The following is a 9,089-nucleotide window of genomic DNA, read 5'->3' as shown; positions in this document are numbered from 1 at the left end:
AAAATGCCAAGAGTGTGCAACGCTGTCATCAAGGTAAAGGGTGGTTACTTTGAAGAATCTCAAATGTGAAATATATTTTGATTTGTTTAATAACACTTTTTTGGTTACTACTACATGATGTGTTATTTCATAGTTTTGATGTCTTCACTATTATTCTACAATGTAGAAAACAGTAAAAATAAAGAAAAACCCTTGAATGAGTAGGTGTGTCCAAACTTTTGACTGGTACTGTATATAGTGTACAACCTCTGATATGGTTGCAATAAAAGGGGGAGGGTGGGATATCAACAAATGGACATACACAGAGGGCAAACAAAGTGGCAGTCAGGGTGTCGACAGAGAACCAGAAGAGGGTGTAAATTATGAGGCAGAGCATTGGAAACAGATGGAGGCAGTTATAAGAAGCCAGTTGTGGGAACTCCTGTTATGGAATTTGATGAAAACTGAGACTTCATTGTCTGTGCCTGACTCATATAAGATGACTGCGGAAACAAGACGATTGAGAAAACAGAAATGTCTTTACCCTACGTGAAAGATGTCAGGGAACCAATCACAAAAACGGAAACTTCAAGAGCGAATTACAAGTTAAGGTGAAGTTTGATGTATCAAGAGGTAAGACAGCTGTTTCTCCCATTGACTATACAATTAATTGTTTCCCACCCACATTGCAAACACACTCTACCTTTGAGTCGATGAGAGAATTATGTGTAATAACTTCGTAATTACACTTTATTTAACATAAAGTTTAACATATTTTTATTTTAGAAAATTATATAATAATTGCTTTTTGGGTTCTTTCGGATTTCTCGGCAAACATTAAAATAATTTGGACCAGGTAGTAACCAATTTAAGTATCAAAGTGTACTCATTGTTAGAACACACTTGCCAGATTACCAAAAATATGTTCAGCTGGATTCAACATTATATTTTCAGGAGAGAAAACAGTTTCCAGGGAGAAAAAGTTAATTTGTGACAATGTAATGGACCTGACAGCCTATTTAGAGGGTTTGGTGCCAACATTGAAATTGGAGCCACAGGCTGAGTAAAATGTCACAAACATAAATGTATTACTTGAAATCAAATCTAAAAAAATAACAAATACAAAAATAACTCTAAATCTACATATTTTCAAATCAACATATATGATGAGACAACAGCTGCACGCAATCAGATAAGGGGGTTGGCTATACCAAAACAAAGAAATGGCAGGGAACAAACACGATTGCTCAATGTATGACGTCTTCTCAGACGTCATACATTGCCTATTATGTTGATATTTGTCACTACAGTTACATACTAACSATGTTACATACTGTCAGTAAGCAATATTATTAGTTTATTAAGGTATTATTGGTAATAAGGTTTCAGTCCCGGCCACGGTCAATTTGAAAATTGCTATATGGAGAAGAAAAAAATATATATATCCATTAACTTGTTAATTAGTTAGGCCACCCTGCTAAGCATTATCATTGAAATTGATTTTGTGTCCTTTTGAATTAGAAATAAAAACAACAACATGTGAGAAAGTACGTTAGTTACATTAAGTACAGTTGAAGTCGGAAGTTTACATACACTTAGGTTGGATTCATTAAAACTCGTTTTTCAACCGCTCATCTACGTTGTGCATGACKCAAGTAATTTTTCCAACAGTTGTTTACAGACAGATRATTTKACTGATAARTCACTYCATCACAATTCCAGTGGGTCAGAAGTTTACATATACTAACTTGACTGTGCCTTTAAACAGCTTGGAAAATTCCAGAAAATTATGTCATGGCTTTAGAAGCTTCTGATAGGCTAATTGACATAATTTGAGTCAATTGGAGGTGTACCTGTGGATGTATTTCAAGGCCTACCTTGAAAGTCATGCCTCTTTGCTTGACATCATGGGAAAATCAAAAGAAATCAGCCAAGACCTAAGAAAAAAAATTGTGACCTCCACAAGTCTGGTTCATCCTTGGGACCAATTTCCAAATGCCTGAAGGACCACATTCATCTGAAACAAACAATAGTATGCAAGTATAAACACCGTGTGACCACCAGGCGTCATACCGCTTAGGAAGGTGACGCATTCTGTCTCCTAGAGATGAACGTACTTTGTTGCGAAAAGTACAAATCAATCCCTTTACAACAGCAAAGGACCTTGTGAAGATGCTGGAGGAAACAGGTACAAAGTATCTATATTCCACAGTAAAACACAGTCCTATATCGACATAACCCGAAAGGCCGCTCAGCAAAAGAAGAAGCAACTGCTCAAAATCCGCCATAAAAAAGCCAGACTACGGATTGCAACTGCACATCGGGACAAAGATCGTACTTTTTGAAAAATGTCCTCTGATCTGATGAAACCAAAAGATAACTGTTTGGCCATAATGACCATCGTTATTTTGGATAAAAATGGGGGAGCTTGCAAGCCGAAGAACACCATCCCAACCGTGAAGCACGGGGTGCAGCATCATGTTGTGGAGGTGATTTGCTGCAGGAGGGACTGGTGCACTTCACAGAATAGATGGCATCATGACGCAGGAAAATTATGTGGATATATTGAAGCAAACAGTCAGGAGTTAAAGCTTGGTCGCAAATGGGTCTTCCAAATTGACAATGACACCAAGCATACTTCCAAAGTGTGGCAAAATGGCTTAAGGACAACAAAGTCAACGGTTATGGAGTGGTCATCACAAAGCCCTGACCTCAATCCCATAGATCATTTGTGGACAGAACTGAAAAAGCGTGTGCGAGCAAGGAGGCCTACAAACCTGACTCAGTTACACCAGCTCTGTCAGGAGGAATGGGTCAAAATTCACTCAACTTATTGTGGGAAGCTTGTGMAAGGCTACCCAAAACMTTTGACCCAAGTTAAACATTTTAAAGGCAATGCTACCAAATACTAATACTAWTACCAAACTTCTGACCCACTGGGAATGTGATGAAAGAAACAAAAGCTGAAATAAATTATTATCTTTACTATTATTCTGACATTTCACATTCTCAAAATAAAGTGGTGATCCTAACTGACCTAAAACAGGGATTTTTTACCTGGATTAAATGTCAGGAATTGTGAGAAACTGAGTTTAAATGTATTTGGCTAAGGTTTATGTAAACTTCCGACTTCAACTGTACCTGTATACCATGTAAAGGGAAWGGGGATACCTAGTCAGTTGTAAAACTGAATGCATTCAGCTGAAATGTGTCTTCTGCATTCAACCCAACCCCTCTGAATCAGAAATGTGCGAGGGGCTGCCATAATCGATTTCCACATCTTCGGCGCCCAGGGAACACTGGGTTAACTGCCTTGTTCAGGGGCAGAACCACATATTTTTACCTTGCCAGCTCGAGGATTCGATCCAGCAACCTTTACGGTTACTGGCCCAACGCTCTAACCACTAGGCTACCTGTACAACATCATAGGATGTAATGTACACCTGTATACCCCCCCTCCCTTCTCTGTATAAGGATTACATTTAAAGCCACCCAAACACGGTGGTGACCATGGACATGGTATCAACAGAGAAGAGATGGCCTAAGGAGGTCCTGTGATCAAGCGTAGACAGTATTCTTACATGTCATCCTTGTCCACATGTCACGACTAATAATTACAGTTATTTGCTGGCTATTCAATCCATAGAGCTGAAGATAATCGTTGTAGCACGATTGACGTTTAAAGYCAATGTTCCCACGTTATACGGAGACTGCATTCATTCAGAGCTATAACACRGAACTTCGGCAATATGGATTGAATCGAGCCCGAAGTATAAACCTGACAACATATTATTAAGTCCAGGCAGTTGCTATATTTGACCTAAACCATTTGTTTCACATAATAATGTATAGATTATGTAAATTACACACTGTCTAGTTATCTCATTATCACAACGAGAGAATTAGCAATATGCGAGATGACGTTTTCATGAGGATGGAAAAGTGATATCCCCCATAATGAATTCTGGTAATATGGCAGGTTTATGACACCTCTTGCCTCTAATGGCAAAGTGCAATAGTTTTACTGCAAGGGCAAAGCAGGGTGAGCACAGGAAGATTGTCTTGAAACGATCAGCTCAGGGAAGGAAACAAGCTTGGGCATTTCAAGGTCTGCTCCTCAGGGTCTAATTTTGCTCTCCAATTGCATGATCTGACCAAGCTCTCTGTTGCTAAGTGTGTTGGTAGGTTTTGCCAATGGTAATAAAATATATAAGGTCACTTAATATTACAGCCAATGCAGGTGCGTTCTCTGCAAGTAGGCAGTTATTAATACGAACTCATAAACCAAGTCCATAACATTGGACACTACTACTAAGCCTTATGGGGCAAGGCTTTGAATTTGTAAAACCGCAAAATGTGTAAAACCATAAAACGATTTATCAAGTAACTTAGCTTAAAAAGGATAATATAACTTAACTTTTCATTACACATACAGTGTATTGTATAATTGCTAGGAAAGGTTTGTGAAATTTGAGATATATGTAAATGAATAAATAAATAAAGAGTTTTTGCTTTGTATGTGGTGGTTATGGTCATGGTATTGATTTGTAATGGGACAAGAACAACTTTATGTCCTGCTTGATACCGACAGGATGAGACGACCTTTCAGACATCTTGCTGTGAATTCCCTATGTCAGGGATCAAGGGCAATAGTTCACTTTTATTTATGTTCTAAATATATAGCTACCCTATTAACTTAAACAACTCACAGTTGGCATGACTGTGAGCCTCTTTTAAAGTACTATGCCAAATGTCAACCAGCACCTAAATAAACATGTTCTTTACATTCTCAGTATAGGCACATGCTGAAATAAACAAAATAAAAATGTACTCTTAAGATCATATTGCTTTAAATAATTGTAACAGATGCATTGAACATCCTCCCTCTGAATTATATACTGTACCACTGTGCCAAAAAATGGAAGGAATGTTTTTACAAAGGCTGTGATAAAATGTACATTAATATCCATTATCTTTTCAGGTCCATCTAATGAATAATTTATTGGATACCGGAATAACATGGCCCCTGGAGAAAAGCTTCAGCCATAAAGTGCTACAGTACATTACCAAACATTCATTTCATACATCTTAAGATAGRTAGGTGAGACAGCTACATATCAGTTGTATTAAAGCCAGACTCAGTAAGTCCCAAATAAAATATAAAATGTTATTTTCTTGTTTACCATATTTCAAAAATTGATAAATTAAAGCTTAATTTTCCATTTGGGTCACTTCAAAGCGATACAAAATACAGTTTTACGAGTTATTAAAAGTACAGCAGCTTGGTTTACAAATTGCAGGTCAGATTTCTCAAGGTAATTATGATGCGTAGGCCTATTGACCATTTTGTCACGCGCGTTCTGTTGCTCTGATGTTGCTAGCTTGATTTTCTGAGTAAAACTGGAAACTGAATTGTGGGCGATTTTTATTCAGCAAGGCTGGCATTCCTCACTCACGAGTGCTAGTATCACACTGCTGTGGACAGTGCCAATGATAATCACAATGTAYTGAATACTCAGGGAGAAAAAGGTGTAGATTCACGCGCAGAGCACAGCAGGTGTTTGTTTCGCCTTCGCAGAAGGCAGGAATCGTGGTCACAGGCGGGCAATCATCATACACAGGTAGGCAAACAGGCAGGTGAATCAAAACTAGGACTGAAGGCTTTAACTGGTTTTCACAWACCAAAGCTTAGTAGAGTCAAAACTAACAATACCTCACAAAGGCACAAACAGAATGAACTGAACGAAATAAGGAGTTGATGAGACCAGGTGAGTAACTAACACAGGTGAAATCAATGAACAAAAATGAAASACAGGGCTACGTTCAAGAACACAAAGAAACAGGCTACGTTCAAGAACACAACGAAACAGAACACAAGGTTGACTAAAAAACTAATTACAGAACCTTACACACAAAAGTCTGAGTTAATTGTCTGCTGATAAATTAAACTTTAATACATTAGTTACACAGAAAGCTAGCGAGCTAATTTAGCTGGCTAGCACACAGCTGTCGATATATTATTCAACCATTGCTAAATGTGCAAACCGGTGGTGTAGCCTACTATAGTAAAAAAAAAWAAWAATTGTGCACTTACAGTACTTGCAAACATTTCACGTCTTACCTTCATAGTTGACTTGTACATTTAAAAAAAAATATCCAGCAGCCTACATGTTTGTTGTAACTAGAAGAGGCCTACTGGTTGATCTGGATCAAAGGGTGGCTGGCCCAGCAGCTGCTTGACAACTCTCAGGTAGCCTAGACTCTAGAGCATATTATGACGTCTTACCTGGGTTTCTTTTGTTGGCCCGACAAAACAAAATATTAAATTTAAACAAAATTACGAAACTGACACTTACTGAGTCTGGCTTTAAGTACATTTTTCCTCAATAAAGAAGTTATCAGCAAAGCCAGTGCTAGTACAGTAAAAAAAAAGACAAGTGCACGTTTATTTTCTTTCTTTCTTTATATTTTTTTTAATGGGGGGAACACAATCTTTCACAACATTTAAGAAAAGAAAGACATTGACCATTATGGTTACTGTAACCATAGAAATCACAGTGAAATTAATTACAGTAATTGAGACAGTAATCAATACTACCATACCCCTCAGAATTGACAGSAAAATAACAGCCAAGTTACGTTCCACACTAAATTTAATGGGACAAATTCAAGTCTTATGATTTACGCTTCATAAGAACCTTTCCAACACCACAGAGCTTACAAATATGAACCACTGAGCCAAAATAGCAATCACTGGTCATTTTCAATAATAAACGTTGGTATTTAAAAATATATACACATTGATGCATTTATTCCCTTTTTCTTTCTCAGGTGCCCTGACCTGTGTGGTTTACAGTCAACATAAAAGTGCTTCTTATTCCCAAATTGTTTTGAGGATGGCGAGATGTAACCAAGAAGGTAAAGAAAGCTTAGGTAGTCTATCGAGTTGTCAAACATTAGCAGTCTTTCTGATATATTAATTAATCTTTGAAATTATACAAAAAAACATTAACCACTGTATTTTCATTTACATTTTGTTGACTGATTTATTGAAATGAACAKTTTACATCTTACTACAATTTATTCACACACAAAATACTACATTTCTTAGTCAAAAGCAACTGTAATAAACACAGACCTTATTACTTCTAGTAATGAATGAAACTCAAATGTATAATTGAAAATAACCATCATAGGTCTAGACAAACTTGCAGTGTRATATTCACTGGATATACACCATGAAGAACATATCATATTTTTTCTCTTTCATGATTTTAAGTGAAAGTGTGGTTATGGGAACCAGTTAATAAACATTACTGTATGAGGAGTGCCACTGTAAAGGAAGTGTTAGTTAGACCCACCTTTAGTGGGGCCCCCCTCTTCAACACCCACCCAACCAAACGTCTTTGGTGCGAACTCCTCAACACAAATACAAAAAAACCAACTCGTTTTGGCAGTCGCTGAGTCTTCAGGCAGAGACACACACGTTGCTCTTTAGGATTTATTACCGAGCACAACTTGGAACAGGCGCTCAAATATCAGAGTAGCCACAGTGTTGCTTGAAAGGAGCACAGCTGAGAGCCTTGAGGACTGTAAGCAGGTAGGTCGTTCTTCCCTCCTCTCTGGCAGAATAGGGGGGTCGGACGAGATGGAACAGCATGGAGGGAAATACAACCTGGGCTTGTACCTTTTTTAATTGTGCCAGTATTGTTATTCTGTTATGTGACTTGAGGAAAGGTCAACATTCCATAATGTACATAAAGTAGTAGTAATAGCGTTTAGTTGTTCTGGGAAACATAGTGATATGCTATTCTGRATATGAGTATGTAAGCAGATGCTTGTATGACCACAGGGATTTTCAGTTGATATCGGAAGATTAGGGTGTAAAATAACTTCAGCAGGGCTGAATACCTTTAAAAGGTACATAAAAGACTTAAGGGTAGAGGGTATTAAATGTCGCAACTGTTTGCTTTCTGGTCTTTAAGTTTTAATGCCCTCTAATTTCAGTAACTCAAGTTACTGAATACCTCATTAAGTTAGTTACGGACATTCACTTGCTTATGTGTCTGACATACTGTACTGTACATTAGAATGGGATTCCATATGAAGAGGTACAGCTAACTTGGTGGTAATGCATAAAATCTTTTTAGTTGGGCATGTGTGTTCTACAGTTTGAATTTCACCCTTGTGGAATTTGTAGAGCTGGGTCATAGACGTGAGGTCATAGCCGTGAGGTCATAGTTGTGAGGTTTGAGGGTGACGGCTAACTATAGATGGAGGTGTCAAATAAAAATGCAGCCCAAACATATATGATATGCCATAGTGGGCTGGTTTTATAGTCAATCCGCAAAAAGCTATTCTGTATTTAATACAATTTAGACAATACATATACATATATAAATATATATATATATACACATGAATGTGTGCCATTCAGAGGATGAATGGGCAAGATACAATTATGAAGTGCCTTTGAACAGAGTATTATAGTAGGTGCACTGGTTTGTGTCAAGAACTGCAACACTTCTGGGTTTTTCACACTCAACAGTTTCCTGTGTGTATCAAGAATGGTCCACCACCCAAAGGACATCCAGCCAACTTGACACYAKTGTGGGAAGRATTGGAGTCAAAATGGGCCAGCATCCCTGCGGAACGCTTTCGAGAACTTGTAGAGTCTATGCCCCGACGAATTGACGCTGTTCTGAGGGCAAAAGGGGTGGGGGGAGGTGACTACCTAATGAAGCTGGTCGATAGAATGCCAAGAGTGTGTAAAGCTGTCATCAAGGCAAAGGGTGGCTATTTTGAAGAATCTCAAATAAATAAAAACATTTTTTTTTTTAGGTTTGTTTAACACATGCTCCTTTCAAAGGCAATTAAATATTTTGGCTTGCCCATTCACCCTCTGAATGGCACACATGCCCAATCCATATCTCACTTGTCTCAGGGCGTAACATTTTTTTTTACCCGTTTCCTCCCCTTCATCTACACTAATTGAAGTGGATTTAACAAGTGACATCAAAAAGGCATTATAGCTTTCACCTGGATTCACCTGGTCAGTCTATGTCACTCAGTGTGTACTGTATGTGTGTGAGAGTGCAAACATTTTTATG

At 37.9% G+C, this 9,089-nt stretch overlaps 1 protein-coding gene across 1 annotated transcript in view; it reads left to right on the top strand.

Moving 5' to 3' along the window:
- The first annotated feature begins 7,406 nt into the window (after positions 1 to 7,406).
- igfn1.1 (immunoglobulin like and fibronectin type III domain containing 1, tandem duplicate 1) overlaps positions 7,407 to 9,089 on the top strand; it is a 29,305-nt gene continuing 27,622 nt past the window's right edge. The window contains exon 1 of the mRNA XM_023997130.2: positions 7,407 to 7,579. The gene's annotated coding sequence lies outside the window, so the exon portion shown is untranslated. The remainder of the gene's footprint in view (positions 7,580 to 9,089) is intronic.

This window comes from Salvelinus sp. IW2-2015, linkage group LG1, assembly GCF_002910315.2.
Source record: "Salvelinus sp. IW2-2015 linkage group LG1, ASM291031v2, whole genome shotgun sequence".
NCBI classification, from domain to species: domain Eukaryota; kingdom Metazoa; phylum Chordata; class Actinopteri; order Salmoniformes; family Salmonidae; genus Salvelinus; species Salvelinus sp. IW2-2015.
Note: the sequence above shows the minus strand (reverse complement) of the source record. Positions and strands in the feature narration are given on the sequence as shown.